An 18,850-nucleotide genomic window follows, 5' to 3' on the forward strand; every position below is an offset into this window, starting at 1 on the left:
CCAACCCTATTGGTATTATGGAAGCAGAATGGATACATTGATGGCCTCTGTGCCAGAGATTAACTAGAATGGCCCAAGGAAAGATCTCGCTGGTCAAGGGAATACAAGGCCTGACTTCCATACCACTATCTAGCTGGGCGGCTATGGGGACATCAGGTCTTATTTCTTCCTTTGTATAATTAGAAAATGGATTACCTTAAAAAGTCTCAAAAGTTCCCCCTTGCTAAACAATCCTACGGACGTGACATGTGAAAAAACTCTAATTTTTGCTAAATATTGTAAGAGAACTAACCAGAGGCTCTCCTCATAAATACGAAAATTAGTTATAATATTATGTAATCATATGGTCAGCTGGAAAATATTTACTCGCAAGAACTGAAGGATATAAGTTAGTCACAGCGTGAATTACCCTGAAATAATAGGGGAATATTTAACCTCAGATCATTTAGCTTCTCAATTGTGTTCTGTTTAACTTTGCATGAAATGAATGATTAGTTCTATGAAGGAATATCCATTGTAAATTAATTTTTATGACAATCTAAACTGATAACCTATATGATGATAATTGACAGACTATTGATACTTCCTTGACCCTTATTATGTATCAGATGTTGTGCTAAGTGATTTTTGTATACTATCTTACTTAATTGGAATGGTTAGGGAATTTTCACAAAGTCTAGCTCAGGTCTGCTTTCCACAACCTGATTTTCTAACCATAGCCTCGCCTTTTCTGTCCATTCCCTCATGGGCTTGATACTGTATTACACTCTGTACTAAATTTGTGTATTCAAATCTGGGCAACCTGCATGCGAATGTTAATCTCCTGGATTAGTGCTCATCTCTGCTTCTGAATACTCAATATGTTTTATCCTCGATATAGCATCTTTATTACATTTTTATTTTCTAGTGTATGTTTTTTTTAAATCTAATAAAGAAAATGTGGTCAGTTAAAAAGTACAAAAATGGGGGTGCCTGGGTGGCTCAGTCGGTTGAGCGTCTGACTTCGGCTCAGGTCATGATCTCACAGCTCGTGAGTTCGAGCCCCACGTGGGGCTCGTTGCTGACAGCTCAGAGCGTGGAGCCTGCTTCGGATTCTGTGTCTCCCTCTCTCTCTGTCCCTAACCCACCTGCATTCTGTCTCTCTCTCTCAAAAATAAATAAACATTTAAAAAAAATTTTTTAAAAAGTACAAAAATGGAACAGTTAAAAAAAAGTAGGGTACCCAGGTGGGTCAGTCGGTTAAGCATCCAACTTTGACACAGGTCATGAATCTCATGAGTTTGTGAGTTCGAGCCCCACATCAGGCTGTCTGCTATCAGCACACAACCTGCTTCAGATCTTCTTCTCCCTCTTTCTCTCTGCCCCTCCCCTCCTTTCACTCTCTCTCTTTAAAAAAAATTAAAACATTAAACAACGTATAACCAGCATTCTCACTACCTAGAAATATTTATGGTTATGATTTCAGTTCCTTTATCCTCCAGTCATCGCTTATGTCTATCTAACCTTTATCCTAAACTTTTTAAAAGTGGTGTTAAGAAGAAGACACTATTTTAACTTATTTTTCCCTTTAACTTCATATGCAAATAATTCCACAGTCTCCTAAGTGACATATTTGTGAAAAATGTGTTTGGAACCCAGATGTTAATTTCAGTAGGTAGACTCATCATCAGAGTGGGGGTTGGGGGGTGAGGGGTAAAGGAGGTCCTTGCCAGAGAAAAAGGTATTGCAAAATGTGTAGTTATGGTTTCTGCAGGTGTGGTTTTCCTTAGGCATAAGCAAGTAAAGAGAGCCTTCCCTGGGTCCCTCAGGGATTAGGGGTAGCTGCTAGTTTGAGGATCAACTTTGGGGCACCAGCCAAAGCACAGTGACCCCAGGAACTGGCAGAGCCAATACAGGAGTCTCCCCTTCATTGTACTCAACATTCCATTTCCATACCTCTGTAAGGTGTTGGAGGAAGGAATATTCCGGTTGTTAATAACTTCAGGGACAGCCTATGATTTTGTGGTTAAGCCATTAGATTTTGCCAACCTTATTATTGTATTTTTTTTACTGTTTATTTATTTTTGAGAGATAGAGGCAGAGCGTGAGTGGGGGCAGGGGCAGAGAGAGGGAGACACAGAATCCGAAGCAGGCTCTAGGCCCTGAGCTGTCAGCACAGAACCCGATGCGGGGCTCCAACTCGGGAATGGCGAGATCATGACCTGAGCCGAAGTCAGACACAACCAACTAAGCCACCCAGGCGCCCCTGCCATCCTTATTTTTGAGGAGCTGGTAGCTTCCTCTCTTGGTTTGCAGTCACGGGACTGGGGAACAATTTAGCCCTAAATTAGTTATTAATCGAATTAATAATGATTTAAGCACCTAGGTATTGGAAACCACCGTCTGTTAGTTTCCTAGAGCTGCCATAACAGATCGCCACGAACTGGGCGGTTCACAGCAACAGAAATGTATTCTTTCGCAGTCTGGAGGCCTGAGTTGAGACGTGAGGATGTCGACAGAGCCGCACTTTCTGAAGCCTGTAGGGGGGAATCTCTCCTTGCCTCTTCCAGCCCTGTAGCTGATGACACTCCAGTCTCTTCTTCTATCTTCGCGTGGTCTTCTCTTCCTCTGTCTCTTATAAGAACACATCGGTTGATTCAGGCCCCCCTCAGGTAATCCAGGATGATGTCGTCTGGAGATTCACTTAACTGCATCTTCCAAGACCCTTTCTCCCAACAAGATCGCATGGACAGGTTCTGCGCGGACATATCTTTTTTGGGGGGTGGGGGAGGCATCATTCAATCCACTACCTTTCGACATTCCAGATACATTGGACACGAGCTGGCAGGAGAGCCATTTAAGTAAGTAACTGTACACAGTATAGTAAAAGCTAGCAAACTGGCATGGCAAACTGCTTTCAGAATACAGACGAGGAGTGGCAAATTGGACTGAGGGATGCGGTTACCTAGGAAGCCTCATAGAGAAGGACATTTCACGCCGAGATAGGATGATTCATTCTGGGCTGTGACAAAAGACTTAAAAAAACAAAGTGGTTTAGAAAAATCATATTTAAAAATAACTCTGGTTATTTTTAACGTGGATGGTGAGTAACATGAATTGGTGTTGGACATTGGAGAATGGTGATGTCTGTGGCACGGGTAGTATCTGGGGGTTTGATCAGGGCTAAAGGACAATGGTGATGTCTGTGGCTTGGGTAGTCTCTGGGGTCTTGATCAGGGCTAAAGGCGCCTAACGGACCACACTTTCACCCCTCCACTAGTCTGAAAGCTCCACGAGCTTTCTATTCCTGCTTTCTATTTCTACTTTCTCCCCAGTACCTCTTACTTACGGGAGCTCAGTGAATAAACGAGCTGGGAAGAAAAGGCTCAGTCTTCGGTGCCATCAGAGTCCCGTTCTATGGAAGGAAGCACATAAAACCTAAGTCCAAGATTTATTTTCTACTGTCAGTGGTGAAATGTTTACCTAATGATCATCTACATTGCTGTTAGGTAAACAGGTGGGGGATTCTAGGAAAAACCAATTCATTTGTCAATACTTCCCTAACCTGTCTTGCTTCTGCCGCATAGATCCTGTGCCTTATTTCCTGCACTGTCAATCTGGCAAGATGTGGGCACTAAATCACCTCCACAGAACACCACCTAAACCTCCGTGTATGACAGTCCAGTTCGTGAGGCAGTAGATAGATGAACCACGCTCCAACATCTGAAAAGCATGGCTGCTTTTGTAATCTTTCTCCGTTTCTGCATCAGGGTTCACAAACTCAAAGGCAGGTAGGCGGTGTAAATGAGAAAGTGGGCGTAAATGAGAAAGTGTTGGCCGTAAGAGAATGATGCGGACTGCGGTCTATATATTGAGAAGCATGCTCCCTAGTAAGGTCACACCGTTTAATGCCACTTGACAAGGGGCCACCAGTTGTTGGCATATTGGCAGATGTTCAAGTGTTTGAAGGCAAGATAGAAATCTGGAGTTTTCTGTGCCACTTGCAGATTTTAAAAACACAGTGTGGGAGGAAAGTAAGGTAGGTGACTGTTTTGCAACTTCCCAGTAAAAATCAGTGGCCTAGGGGCTCCTGGGTGTCAGTTGAGTGTCTAACTCTCAGTTTTGGCTCAGATCATGATCTCACGGTTTGTGGATCTGAGCCTCTTATCGGGCTCTGCACTGACAGTGCTGAGCCTCTTCGGGATTGTGTCTCCCTCTCTCTCTGCACCTCCCTTGTGTGCTGTCTCTCTCTCTCTGTCTCTCTCTCTCTCTCTCTCAAATAAATACATAAACTTCAAAAAAAGTAATTAAAAAAATCAGTGACCTAAGCTGCCACTAACAGCTCAATTCTATTTAATATTCTTAGAACTTTGAAAAAGCATGGGAGGTTTTCCTGAAACATTTTTTTCCCCTTTTAAAACTGGAGTTTTATAAAATGGCCATTTGGGAAAGACATAAAGCTTAATGGGCATCCAGCATCTCACCAACTGAGCCTCAATATCGTATGTAGGGAATGTGAAGTATTAGTCTTGAAGGTGATTGGTTCTTTCTTTTTTTTTTTTTTTTAATTTTTTTTTTTTTATGTTTATTTATTTTTGAGACAGAGACAGACAGAGCATGAACAGGGGAGGGTCAGAGAGAGGGAGACACGGAATCTGAAACAGGCTCCAGGCTCTGAGCTGTCAGCACAGAGCCCGACGCGGGGCTTGAACTCACAGACCGCGAGATCATGACCTGAGCCGAAGTCGGCCGCTTAACCCACTGAGACCCACTGAGACGCCCCTGGTTCTTTAATTCTTAACTGAAGTGGTCTGATTTTCAAGTGAAGAAATTGACCAATGGTTGCTCTGTGAAGGTTCCTCTTGGTGTTACCAGAGTTTTAAAGTGATCTGAGGGTCTCTTTAACTGTCATGGCCTCCTCAAAGGGTAGATGCCTTCTCTTCTCGGTGAAATCACACCCTTTGCTGGTGGGGGTGGGTTCTCATTTTCTTGGTCAGTCTCCGCCCTCTCCTCCCCCCTCCCCCCCTCCCCCCTGCGCCAGCCCAGCTATTTAATCTGACCCCGTACTGTAAGCATGCATATTTGTACATCGACACAACTGAACCGTTTCGGCTTCATGGGTTTTTCTGCCATGCTGAAGCTCACGGATGGATCCAGGTCAGGGACCCCTGACCTGACACGAAATCACAATTGGGTAATTAAGAGGTAGGCACCACTCCACGGTGCGAGGCACCAGGCTAAATATTTTACATGCGTTTTCTTATTTGATTCTCCAAATCAAAATCCCATGTAGGTGGAATTAATATTACCATCTTCTAGATGAATACACAGAGGTGTACACAAAAGAGAGAAGAAAAAAATGGCTCGGCTAAGGGTACACGGCTGATGGGTGTCAGTAATGGGATTGCCATGTTATAATGCAGATGTCAGGAATGGAGCCTTTGGCGTTAGCCAGACCTGGAGTTGAAACCTGGCTCTGCCACATTACCTGACCAGCTTCTCAGGGTCTCGGTGTTTTCATCAGGGGGCCCAGCAAGGGCTTGGCACCTAAAGATGTAGGTATGATAGGTATACATGAGCGATGCTCAGGTGCTGGAAAAATCCAACTACTTATTGTTTTTTCCCTAAAATCCAGCTACATTGGATTCTAGCCCCTATTTTGATGGCATGGCAGAAAATTTATTTCCTGTCATCCCTGCTATGTAGAGTCTGTAGACTTATCAGGGCTATTCTCTTTGAGCAAACCTGAGTTAATGTCAGTGTTTTTGGAAGGTGGTGATGCACACTCCCTCTGGAGTGTATCGTCCCTAAAAAGAAAAATCACTTGACTGACTTATAAATTTTTTTTTTTAACGTTTATTTATGTGTGAGACAGAGAGAGAGCACGAACAGGGGAGGGGCAGAGAGAGAGGGAGACACAGAATCTGAAACAGGCTCCAGGCTCTGTGCTGTCAGCATAGAGCCCGACGCGGGGCTCGAACTCACGGACTGCGAGATCATGACCTGAGCTGAAGTCGGACGCTTAACCGACTGAGCCACCCAGGCGCCCCTCACTTGACTGACTTATAAAGAAAGTCTCTTGCCAAACGCAACTTTAAAAGTAGCTGCACTTTTTAAAGGGGTTTACGGTGATGAGTTTGAGTGGGGAAGGTCCTGGTTCCATGGAAGCATGACTGTCTTAACGTTAGTTGCCACTTCTGAGTGAGCAATGGTTATGATCTAGCATTTCCATGACTGTTTATTCCTCGGCAACTCAGACGCTTTATATTGTCCATTTCCCAAGAAAATGCTATGATCTGTCATCAGGACATAGTCCCTCCTGGATAGTTAGATTTTCCTATGTTTCTCTCCGTGTTCAGCTCCTTATTGACTCTCATGACTTCATTTGACTTTCACGTTGCTGTTATGTTGTTGTTTCTGGAACATCTAAAGATACTTGGTGATCTCTCTGCCTTTTCAGTTTGAAGGGTTAGTATTACCAGCTCCCTCTCAAAATTAGTATAGCATCAAATACTCATTTAACTTTAACTGCTTGGTATTGCTTTGCAAGACGCTTACCCCACCAGTTCTCCCACAGAACTCAGGGAACTGGTTATGCCTGCTGGTTATGTCACAGTCATTCTGTGGTTGTCCCCAGGGTCACGAACCCTCACCCACCCAGGAACCACATACCAAGAAAGTTACCCTACAAGGTGAATCACTCATCAATGGCCACCCTGGATTTCATGTCCGTGGGAAATGGCCTTGTGAAGGTTAGCCCCGGACTACAGCTACTGCTCTTGCAGACTTCATTGTGCCTCAACATAGTTAAGGCCCAGTGTGACATTAGTCAAGACATGAGATGACGTGCCATGTTGTGTTAGTCTTTTTGTAAAATACAGGTTGATAGTCTGGGTGCCTGGGTAGCTCAGTTGGTTTAGCGTCTGACTCTTGATATCACCATCGTGAGCCCCTCATTGGGTTCAGTGCAGAGTTTGGAGCCTGTTTGGGATTCTCTCTCTCTCTCTCTCTCTCTCTCCCTCTGTCTCTACCCCTTCATCACTCATGCTCTCTCTCTCAAGATAATTAAATAAACAAACTTAAAAAAATAGTTTGGTAGTCAAAATCCTGTAAGTTTGCTATACTTTGTTTTGTTTTGATAGTAAGTCAGATAATTTGGGCCATTAAGAAATTGTTCTTTTGCTGTTCATTGTCAAGCTTTAGCCCTCATAGTAATTTAGCCATCATTACGTGTATGAGAGCATGTGGGTGCGTGGGTGGTCCTCCTTTTGACAAATAATAAAATAAAAAAAAAAGCTGACCCCCTGATTCTCATTTCTTTTTTTTTTAATATCATAGCTTTCAGAAAACATGATAAAGAACATCTTGTTGATAAGAAGATTCTATTTGCCGTAAGTTACCTTGATTTTAAATAAGAAAAGAGGACAGAAATAAGATTACATATTATAGTCTTTGATGGTAATGTAAACAAATCAACGTCTGTTTCATAAATATGGATATGGCCTTGTTAAATAATGAAACTGTTGAAAATAAACTGTCCTTAATTTGTAGGTATAACATATATAATAGTAGGTATAATTTCTAAAGCATCAGCAATTTATTCTTTTTTGAATTAAATTTTTTTTTAATTTTTAGAGAGAGGGAGCGTGAGAGAAGGCCCACGTGTGAGCTGGCTAGGGGCAGAGGGAGAGAGAGAGAAAATCCCAAACAGTTTCAGCCAAGGTGGGGCTTGATCCCACGACCCTGGGATCATGACCTGAGCCCAAATCAAGAGTCCCACGCTCAACTGACAGAGCCACCCAGGTGCCCCCATTCTTAATGAAGAAAATTTAGTTTTGGCTTCCATATGAATGGCATAAGTGGGAAATGAGGAACAGAGATAATTTGACTCTGCCCTCTCGTGATCTTATGCAGAGACTACAAACTGAACTGGAAAAAAGATCCACATTTATACCAGTGAATTATAAAAGCATAAAAAGGATATTCAAGGAACCCCTCCCCCAAATTACTACTTTTAGTTGTACTCCAAAATACATTCTTTGGATTTAAGAAACAGTCACTACTCACAAATTTGATTGGTTTCCTGGCCACACTGTGTCCTTCCTGTTACTCCATTTGCACTAACACGCACGTGCACACACACACACACACACACACACACACACAAATGTACAGACACGTGTATGCGCAGAAAACTCTCACAGTGTATTGGAAAAGCAGGTCGTAGAACTTATCTCCCAGCTAGAAAATTCTCCATGACAGCAGACCGATGGTACTGGAAAAAACTGAATCCATTTTTATGCAAGCCGCCCGTTTCCAAATCCCCTCCCCTCCTCAGAGAGAAGCACTGTGGATCTTGGGACAGTTGTCAGCAAAATTTCCTCGCGGCTAAACAATTTAAGTGAAAACTCATGCCTTCTACTTTGTTCAGATTTCTTGTCTTCTGTAGTTAAACGAAATGGGGACAAGTGTTCAGTGAAATGTCTACCCAGTGATTCTGTCAATTTAGGGGCAGGATTAAACAAGCCAATGAATCATGCAATAAGCTTCATACGCTGAAAAATGGGTCATCTTTCTCTGAATAGTAAGACATCGGAAGCCAAACCAGGTTTAGGTGGTTGAAAATGTCATTTCTGTATATTCTTTTAACTTGTTCCTGAAAAAAAAAAATGCCACTGACAGCTATTTGTCTTCTCAAAGACACTGCTTTCAAATATCTTATCCCGCAAGCAGAAGAATATATTTAATTCCAGAGAAAAGCCTTTCAGCGCCCTGAGAAATCCTTTTTGTTCAAAACTAATCAATTTTTGCTTTGTGCACAAAAGTAAAATACTTTGTCAAACTCTGTGCAGAAATCCTTTTAGCTATCTTAAAAAATACATTTGGTGCAGCCCTGGCTGATTTCTGTTATATGGGCAAAAATTTACTTTGTCAAATTATATTCTTCGCAGAGCCTTTCAGCTGACTTAAAAATCCATTTTGTACAAAACAATGACCATGCATCAGCTCGGAGTGATTGCACAGTAGTTACTTAGCCTGGCAAATGGCAGCGAAATGTCAGCTGAAATGAAAGACACACAACCCAGGGCTTATCAGGGAAAGTCCAGATGATTCATGTAACATCATAAATAAATAACGCCGACTTTGTGTTGAGGCAGGTTTAACAGCGGAGATTCCTTTCCTGGCCATGGTATGTTTCAAAGCAAAAGGAAGGGGAAGGCCTTACCTGGTGACAGTGACATGTGCTGAGATAAAGTACGGTGTCTTTAATGCTTATTTTTCAAGGTCACTAAATGTTACATTGGTGGTTGAGCAGGGGAAAAAGATCCTCTGCCCAATGACAGGCTGGAACATACGGTATCATCAAAGTAATGATAGTCATGAAGAGAAGGAAATTTCTCAGCCCAGTGCTCAGAGCAGCCGTAAAGTTCTTCAGCACTCTCGTCTTCTCATTGGCCACCTCTGGTGGAAGGAGTCGAGTGAAGGAAGAAGAGAATTGGAAACGTGGAAAGATAAGGTAAAACATAGCGGAAGACGCTCGTCTTAGCTCAGGAAATAGTAGCTCCTAACAATATCGTAGTGCCCTTGGGCAGCTTACAAGGGCAATTGAACTCTGGCTTACATTAATGCTTTGTTGAAATCCACAGTATTTTGAACAATGGGCCCTTGCCATTTTAAAAAAAAATGTTTTTAATGTTTATTTTTGAGAAAGAGAGTGTGAGTGGGGAAGGGGTAGAGAGAGAGAGAGAGAGAGAGACAGACAGAACCTGAAGCAGGCTCTGGTCTCTGAGCTGTCAGCACAGAGCCCAGTGCAGGACTAGAACTTGGGAAGGGCGAGTTCATGACTTAGCCAAAGTCGGATGCTCAAACGACCGACCCACCCAGGTGCCCTGCCGTTTTTCGTTTTGAATACGGACGCTGCGAATTATGTAGCTGGCCATGATCATACATAACCAGGTCTGCCTTGTGACTTTCACAGGTCCGAGGCACTTTTGCCTTTATGAGCCCTTTCCTCTGTAAAAATGTAAAAAATTAAATTATACAACTGCATTGGCATAAAGATGAATATACTGACATCTTCTTGGACTTAATTACTTTTTCTGATTCTAAAAGAAATTAATGCATCTCCATGGGCCCTGAAACTATTGTTGGCCCCAGAATGTGCCTGCCACACCTTGATGGAGTCGTGGTCCCTGGGTGACAGCCAATGGGGACCCGATGTCATTGGCCCATTGCTGACTCTGCCATCAAGTTGATGTGTGCTCGTGGGGTATAAATGCTCCCGGACATCAGTGTTGTCACTGAAAGATGGGGTCACATTCTCTGAGCATATGTGTTATTTAACACAGAACACACATGGCCCTTGTGGCAACTAACAGCCAAATAATCAGCATGGCCATTGCCAAGAAGCTTCCCGAGTCCTTAGTCGTTTCCGTAAGAACGTGAAATGTTCTAAAGGTTCGCAGCAGAATGGTATTTCCTCAGAGCTGATTCAGTTTGGGACAACCCCATCACAGCCTTTAACCTCGCTCTGCTGTATGTTAGTGTTCTGTAAGCAACCCAGGCACTAAACAGAATGGCTGAGTGTTCAGAATTAATTGGCAGACAAGTCTTCTACGTCTAGACCCTTTTATTTTGATTTGTCTTTTAAGTCCATCCACGGCAGCTTTGACTTCCTTGTACCCCTCTGAAACCCAGGGAACTCGGCTGTCGAGTCCCATGGGGACCCCAGCTGCTTTGGGGTCAAATTCCAGGTTTTGTGTGTTTCGCTTTCCTTCTTCACCGCCCTCCATCAAAGCTTTTCTGTCTAGGTGGCGGTGATTCCCGCCCACACGCAGCATGGGACTATGAATGATGAGTTTAAATGGAATTTAAGAATTCTCCGTCTGTGTTTCTCAGCCCTGGCTGTGCAGCATTGTTACCAGTGAATAGACAAAAAAAATCAGCTATCCTGGTCTCACCCCTAAACCTAGTGAGCCCAGATCTCCAGAGAAGGCATCTGGGCTTTTATGCTTTTATAGGATTGCCCAGTTAATTCTAATATTTGGGTTGATACTATACCTATTCTTCCAACTGGTCAAGGAATGCAGGAATCACTATGAAAACATTCCTGACCTTCCTTTGGTGTGCATTTGGAAGAAAGACATACTAGCCAACAGATGTCAACTCTGATGACCCTTTACGGGAGGTCTTTATATAAAAACTTATTAGCTTCTCTCTCTTTGTTGCCTGCTATGGAACACTTGGAACCATGACATGGAGTTTTCCTGAATTTGAAAGGTACATTTAGAATGGCCAATTAAAGTATAGGCTGTGTGGCACAACTTATTTCAGGAGCCTCTGGGAGGAGCTCACACAGCCTGGCACGTTTTCAGAGTGGCCGAACTGAGTTGCACAGCGAAAGACCTTTGTGCCTGCCTTAGAGACGGGGTGGAATACATACTAAGATGCTGTGGATAGAGAAGACCAAAAATGAATTCAAATAGGCACCTCACATTAAGAGCCATATGGGAGACCCTCTTGAGTGTAGTCATTGATCTGCCATTGAGCTGATTCTTACAAGAACAATGTTTGCTGGGGAAGGGCAGAGAGAGAGAGAGAGAGAGAGAGCAGAGAATCCCAAGGGGCTCCATTCGGTCAGCGCAGAGCGCTGACTCGGGGCTCAAACTCACGAGCCGTGAGATCATGACCTGAGTGGGAATCAAGAATTGAACACTTAACTGACTCAGCCACCCAGGTGCCCCTGAATGATGAGCTTTTTGAGAGAAGTCATTTATAATTCCATCTTCTATGTTAAATAATCACCTTTTTTGATTTGTTCCCCAAATTAAGAGATATTATGTAACTTATTTTATACATTTCCTATTCACCTTTCCCCAAATGTAAATTAAAAAGGGGAATGTTCCCTTTTTTGCAGGTTTTTTGTTTTTTTGTTTTTTTTTTTGGATAGTCCTCATTGGAATTTGAGACATTTCAAAAAGCCTCTTATATTACCTAGAATTTGCTCTGCGGCTCGTTTCATTCTTGCCATATTCTGCAGAATGCTCTTTTAGGTTCTACCAGTAAAAGACCTTGAATGGTAAAAACGTTTCAAACATCCCCTAAAATGCCAAGGTTAGGTGCTGTAAGCTGGCTGAGAACCACCTTTGTTTTGAGTCATGAATGCAGGCCCCGTGGTGATAGTCTACCGACTGGCGTCTGTACCCAGATGCTCAGGGCTTCAGCTGCTCTGTATGGTTGGCCACAATGAGAGAGTAGGAATTCAGAACCTCGTTTATATGGCTCATAGTCCAAGGGTAGCTCACTTCACAGACCTCTGTCGTCGGTCGAAGTCTCAAATTCCAAAGCCTGTTGTCTAAGATACTCTTGTAAGTGCAACCGTCGTTCCTGATGTGGTTATTCTTAATAATTACCAGTTTCTCAAGGGTCTCCAGCGCTCTCAGGACTGCCCTGGATTTTTCTGTCCCCGTTCTTCTGCTCTTCCCTAACTATTGTATCTCCGTCGGGGTGTCCTATTGTATTTTTCACTCCTCACTTCGGCAATGGCTCTGATTTTGGGCGATCCTGCAAAATCATGACCAAAGTAGCTCTCGTCATCACAACACCCCAGATTCTCCCAATTGTCTGCTTATATATACAAGGTATTAAAAAACTCATTAGGCGGTGCTTATGTATGCCCTTTTCACGTTCGAGTTTAAAGATTTTTCTGCCTAACTCCATATCTCACTATACGGTATATTATATAAAATCAGGCAGTTAAGACAAGAGAGGATCATGTATTTATGACACAAGACCTTATGTGGAAATTATTTGCTTGCTCCTCGCACAGTTCAAAAGCATATCCTGGGGGAATTTTTCATAACAGTCTGTATGCTTTATGCTTCTCCATTAGCAGATAACAGAGAAAGAACATATTTTGGACGCAAGAAAAAATTTTCGGAACATGCGTGCTTTTCTCAAGGTGGTTGGGAATATGGTTTTAGGTATTTCAATTTTACCAGGCTTTGTCAGAAATAAATCACACCTTTAGTCATGGTCTGTGTCTCTACCATAGTTTTCTATATTTAAGTGTGAGTGAGTTTGATTTATTTTTCCTATGTCCACTCAAATTATTCCATCCTATTAGTATTTATGCCAGTTGCATCCGGGGGTGTTTTATACCTGGGCCCTACGCTCTTTTCAGATTCCAATTTTATCGTGGGTCTGTTAAAAGGTCAGTTTAACCTCTGCAAAGTGAAGAACATAAAGACATACAGCTTTTGTGTCGCTTCACCAATACGTGTCAGTAAACATACTACACGCTGTAGTAGGTGTGTGAAAGAAAAGTTGTCTAGATACAAAGGTAGACGTGAGGCATAATCGAAATAATTCCGAGCTCCAGATCCAGTCCTATAGGAAGTGGTATGATGGAGAGTCCCGGGCAAAAATCACATGATAATTTCCATGTGGAAAACAATTGAGCTGGCTTCGCCTCCTTCCCCATGATACCTTGCTGAGTAATGTCCTCTCGCTTTGGAGGCCCTCGGGTTACAGCCAAACATTGATTATTTGTCAGATAATGCTATCAGACTTACAAAGACGTCCACAGTGCTCTTGCAAGGAAATAAATGACTCCAGCGTTCTTTTTGGTGGAAAAAAAACATGAGAAAGAAAACACAATGAGTTTCACTGAAATAAACGCCCCAACAGTCTAGAGCGGGTTGAACCTAGGCTATGTTTTCATATAATTCCAAATCCACTGCCGGTATTATTAAAATACATTTTCTCTGTATCACAAGACATGGCCTTTCAGAGCAAGGATAGCAGGGACTTGAAGTTTGTTAAGTGGGTACCCTGTGCCACGTGCTTCCATTTTTTCAGCATTCCTTCCATTTTTTCAGCAATCATGCGAGAATAGACCTTGTCCCACAATCCAGGGGAAGAAAGTGAGATCCAGAGAGGGTTAGTGAGCTGTTCAAGGTCACCTGTAAATAAGAAGTTTCTTGTTGTGCCTGGGTGGCTCAGGAGGTTAAGTGTCTGACTCTTGATTTTGGCTCAGGTCATGATCTCACGGTTTGCGAGTTCGAGTCCCGCTGCACTGATGGTGCACAGCCTGCCTGGGATTGTCTCTCTCTCCCTGTCTCTGCCCCTCCCCTGCTTTCTTGCTCTCTCCCTCCCTCTCTCAAAACAAATAAAACTTCAAAAAAAAAAAAAAAAAAAAAAAGAATTTCTTGTCTGCAAAACCTATGGTAAGTTATTAAGAATTGTGGTTGGGGCGCCTGGGTGGCTCAGTCGGTTAAGCGGCCAACTTCGGCTCAGGTCACGATCTCCCGGTCCGTGAGTTCGAGCCCTGCGTCGGGCTCTGTGCTGACCGCTCAGAGCCTGGAGCCTGTTTCAGATTCTGTGTCTCCCTCTCTCTGACCCTCCCCTGTTCATGCTTTGTCTCTGTCTTAAAAATAAATAAAAACGTTAAAAAAAATTAAAAAAAAAAAAAGAATTGTGGTTGTATGTCCATAGAAAATTATTACTTATTTGTGCATCTTTAAGAATATTTGGTGCCAATGGGAATTAAGACAAAGTGAATCTTTCTTTCTTCTTTTTTCTTTTCTTTCCTGTGGGAAAATCTGGTGGCACATAGGACTTTGAGAACTGGGTTCTCTCATACCCACAGAAACTTCCATATGTCTCAGACATTTAGTCTTTGGTTTCTTGGGGTACCCACACACTTGGGACATTTTTTTTTCTTGCCTACTGTTGATGACAAAGCGCTTGGGGGTGGTCTTTTGCCTTTTTGAGCCTCTTCCTTCATTTTGAGGGATTTACTGTTACAGGACAAATCTGAGTTGTGAGAATTTTCTCTGTAACGGGTCACAGCTGGGGAAGATTATACCCTACATTTACATAGGATTAAAGACATCTTTTTAGAAGAAAAAAAAAAGTTCCCGTGAAAATAAATAATAATAAGTGAAACAAGCTAGAACCTCTTCTCTCTTTAAAAGGGAGAGAATTTTCATCAATGGGAAGCGAGGTAAAGGGCGCATTCTTGCTTCCCCACTGATGTTGATATCAGAGCAGGATGAGGACACTTATTTCCCTCCAAGCACTAACAGGCTGCCTTTTCGACTGTGCACTTCATGTTCCCTTGCTTTAACAAGATTTACACAGTCCTAACTCACTTATTAAAAGCTTCAAACGTGTTTTAAGGCGAAGATCTTCAAAAGCCAAACGCATGTCTCAGCCCTCTGTCTGAAGCCCACTGCATGGGGCTCCCTGATTTAAATATGTGTGCTGGTGTTGAAAGGTGGCCATGTGGTCTCTCTAATTCTTTGAGTTCTGATTTCTGCTCCGTTGCTTTAATTCCTTTTATTGAATCCCCCTTGTATTGTATTACAATAATGAGTTCTGAAAGTTTCACAGAAGAAAATTTGAGAATTAATGGATGTTAGATTTTTCAGTGCATGGTGAGCGGGGTGGGGGGGAGGGGGGGAGCGGGAAAAAGAGAGCGAGCTGTGGGTGTGGACGTAGAAGAATCCGGAAAGAGATGACTAGAACACAGTGCCGGCTGGAGTGGAGGGTTAAATCTGGCTGGCCGTCTTGTAAAATGTGTTTAGAGGTGGCAGGAATTCATTCCTGCGGTCAGCAATCTGTAAATAAGCCATCTCTGAAGTGGATGGGTAATGAAGCAAGGGAAGAAAACATTTCTCTAAAGAAAAGCACTCACTAAGCTCATTTGACCACTTAGCTATTGGAGTCAGCACCTCTGAAAACCCTGCACCAAGCTCTGTTTGTTTTTCTGCCAGAGAAATAGATGAGGCAACTTACATGAGCTAAAAGATTTTTAAAATACTGATTTGAAGACATACAGGGTAATGAAAAGAATGAGCGAAAGAAAAGGGGGAATTGTCTTTTTCTTGGCAGCTCCCATTTGCGCACTCTGATTTGCATTCCTGCGATGAGGAGCGTCTCTTAGGGATGAAAGATTACGTAGGCAGTGGGAAGAGAAAGCCCTAGGACATGGGCAGTTGGCGTCCATTTACCTCTATTAATATCATTAAGCCGGACAACCAGTGACGCCACAGCTTAAAGCCAGAGACGAACTAACCAGCGCTTTATCTCCCGTTGCCAAGGACTGCATGATGAACTCTGCAGTGACCCAAATTTATTACAGAATAGTGCTCATTGCTGCCATACGAGCACTCTGTGGCAATTACAGCACATTAGGCGGCAGATCCAATCTCAAGGGGAAATGTCTAGTCTTTTAATCAAGTAGTGGAAAAGTCAGGGTGTGTAAGAATCACCCTGTGAGATATACGTATGTATGTGGATATGTGTGTGTGTGTGTGTGTGTGTGTGTGTGTGTGAGTGAATTTGATTTATTTTTCCTATGTCCACTCAAATTATTCCATCCTATTGGTATTTATGTCAGTTGCATAAATACTCCTATCTGTGTATGTGCATCTGTATCTAATAACAGTCATTTTACCCAGAAATTGCTCTTAATATACACAGAGGTCATGAATGTGCAGTGACCTCACTTCATTTTGGCTCTACTGACGTGCAGTTTTTTCTTATATTCTCAGTCTTCAAGAGCTTAGAAGCTCAGGAAGTTACACACGCACACAACATAAACACACGAGAGAATATTTTATTTTATGATATATTTGCGTCTCTTCATTTTTCCAAGAAGTACTCGTTTATTTTCCATACCTACCTACGTACCTATCCATCCATCAATCTGTCCATCCATCCACGTATCTCCCTATCTTTCTGAATAGTAAGGCCTTTTCTGATTTTCAGCAATTTGAGTAGCTCGGGACATACCAAATGACATCATTCCAAAGGACGTATTTCAGCATTTAGTGGAAACAGGAAAGCTCACGCTTCAAGCATGCTGCATCTGATAAGCCATTGATTGGTTGTAATGGATGGAAGGAAAGCTTGTATAAACACAGAGTCAGAAGATACTGTTAGCATGTGTTATAGGAGACACAAACAATTGTTTTACACAATTCCCTGAAATGTCTTCCAAGAAAACTTTAAGAATTATAAATTTGGGTGACAAATAAATCAAGTCCGTGCAGTTAAAGTTCATCAAGAGACTTGGTGTAAAACAGTGAGAGGAAGAAAGGACATAAAAAAGAGGCAATAAGGAGGAAAGGACAGCCTGGAAGAAAGATACAGGTTAGGTCTGTACTCATAAGCCATCGTAAAATAGTTTGCTTTTGTTGGCATGGCATGGGTTATAAATAACTTAGAGCTCCCAAAGTCATTTGAAATGGTGAGACCAGTTTGTATGGGTTATCAAAGCCTAAAAAAAAAAAAAAAAGAAAGAACGAACGAAAGAATGAAAGAACGAAAGAAAGAAAGAAAATTTGGCTATTTGAAAGTTACAGCTAGGGTAATTTTCCTGATCATAACATTTCAGGATGCCTCATCGATCCGTTTTTTATGGTTAAAGCATTTGCCATCCCCAAACCCTCGTTAAGAGATGTTGCGTGCGAGGGGCGCCTGGGTGGCTCAGTCGGTTAAGCGTCCGACTTCAGGCAGGTCACGATCTCGCGGTCCGTGAGTTCGAGCCCCGCGTCAGGCTCTGGGCTGATGGCTCGGAGCCTGGAGCCTGCTTCCGATTCTGTGTCTCCCTCTCTCTCTGCCCCTCCCCCGTTCATGCTCTGTCTCTCTCTGTCTCAAAAATAAATAAATGTTAAAAAAAAAGAGATGTTGCGTGCGAAAGACCCTTATTTGCCTCTTCAGAAGGATGGGGCGTCAGTGAGAGACATTCAGCAAACCCATCGCAGCTGTACGGTCAGCACCTCCTGGGGAACACACCTATGTCTTTTTGACAAATACTCCTTTTCAGTCGGAAGTGCTGTGGCAAGTGAAGTGGTGATCCTTTTGGCTTATATTGTCCCTGTGAGTGTCTGTGGATCTCTCGCCCGCTCCCGTGATACTCTGTAGATACTCACGAAAACAAGCACATACGGAGGAATATTTAAAGGCTTCATTTCTCATTACGTTCACACTGCTCAGCCCTCCGAAGTGCATCTGGGGAGTTGGGACCCAACACCTTCCTGAAATGTCCGTGATAGGGTGTCAAGCCCTGAAGCGAATGCAGCTCCATCAATATTTCTCTACTTGCGTGTATGGATTTCCACTTCTTGGCCCTGCAATCAGAGGGAATTTACGTCTAGCAACGTGGTCAATTTTTACTACCAGTTGTGCATGTCTGATTTTGTGAGGTACTAAACAATCTATTGACAAATTAGATCAGTAGAACACCATTTTAGTCGTAGAGAGATTGGTTCTTTGTGTAATTTATAAGCTCGCTCTTTCCCACTTCACCCTTTCTAGAGTATTAAATAAAGGCAGGCTGAGGTACCTGGCAGAGCAGAGAAAGAAATGAGATGTCAGAGAGGTGGACAGGGCAGGGTTGAGGAGAGAACCTAAAAAACACAATCTATTTTTCAAAGTAAGATCTATGACAGAATAAGGGAAGGGCTGTAGAGGGCTGAAATTAAATAAGATGGACTAACAGAGATGCAAAGATCTGCAGAAAGGAAGACATTTTTCTGATATCAGTGGAAGTGAGAACTGGAGACAGGCTGATTACGGTGCAAAGAGAAAGACAAATGAAGCCATAGAAAAAGACACACATTCGCAAGTCCCTGTGAACAGTCCTGCAAGAAAGATAGCAAAGTGAGAAAGCACTCACCAATATATACAAGCTGGAGAGCCCTTTGCCATTGTTTAGTCTTTACAGAGTACTTTGTATTCAGAAAGAATTTTATTTTGTTCTTCTCAGATGTAAACCCCTGAGAGAACAGTCAATATTGTTATCCAGCCAGGTGCCCCGATCTTTCAGGGGGTCCCCTGGAGCACAGCTCCATACCACATA

The sequence above is a fragment of the Panthera pardus genome, unplaced genomic scaffold (genome assembly GCF_024362965.1).
Source record: "Panthera pardus isolate Hobbes unplaced genomic scaffold, ASM2436296v1 HiC_scaffold_2, whole genome shotgun sequence".
Classification (NCBI taxonomy): domain Eukaryota; kingdom Metazoa; phylum Chordata; class Mammalia; order Carnivora; family Felidae; genus Panthera; species Panthera pardus.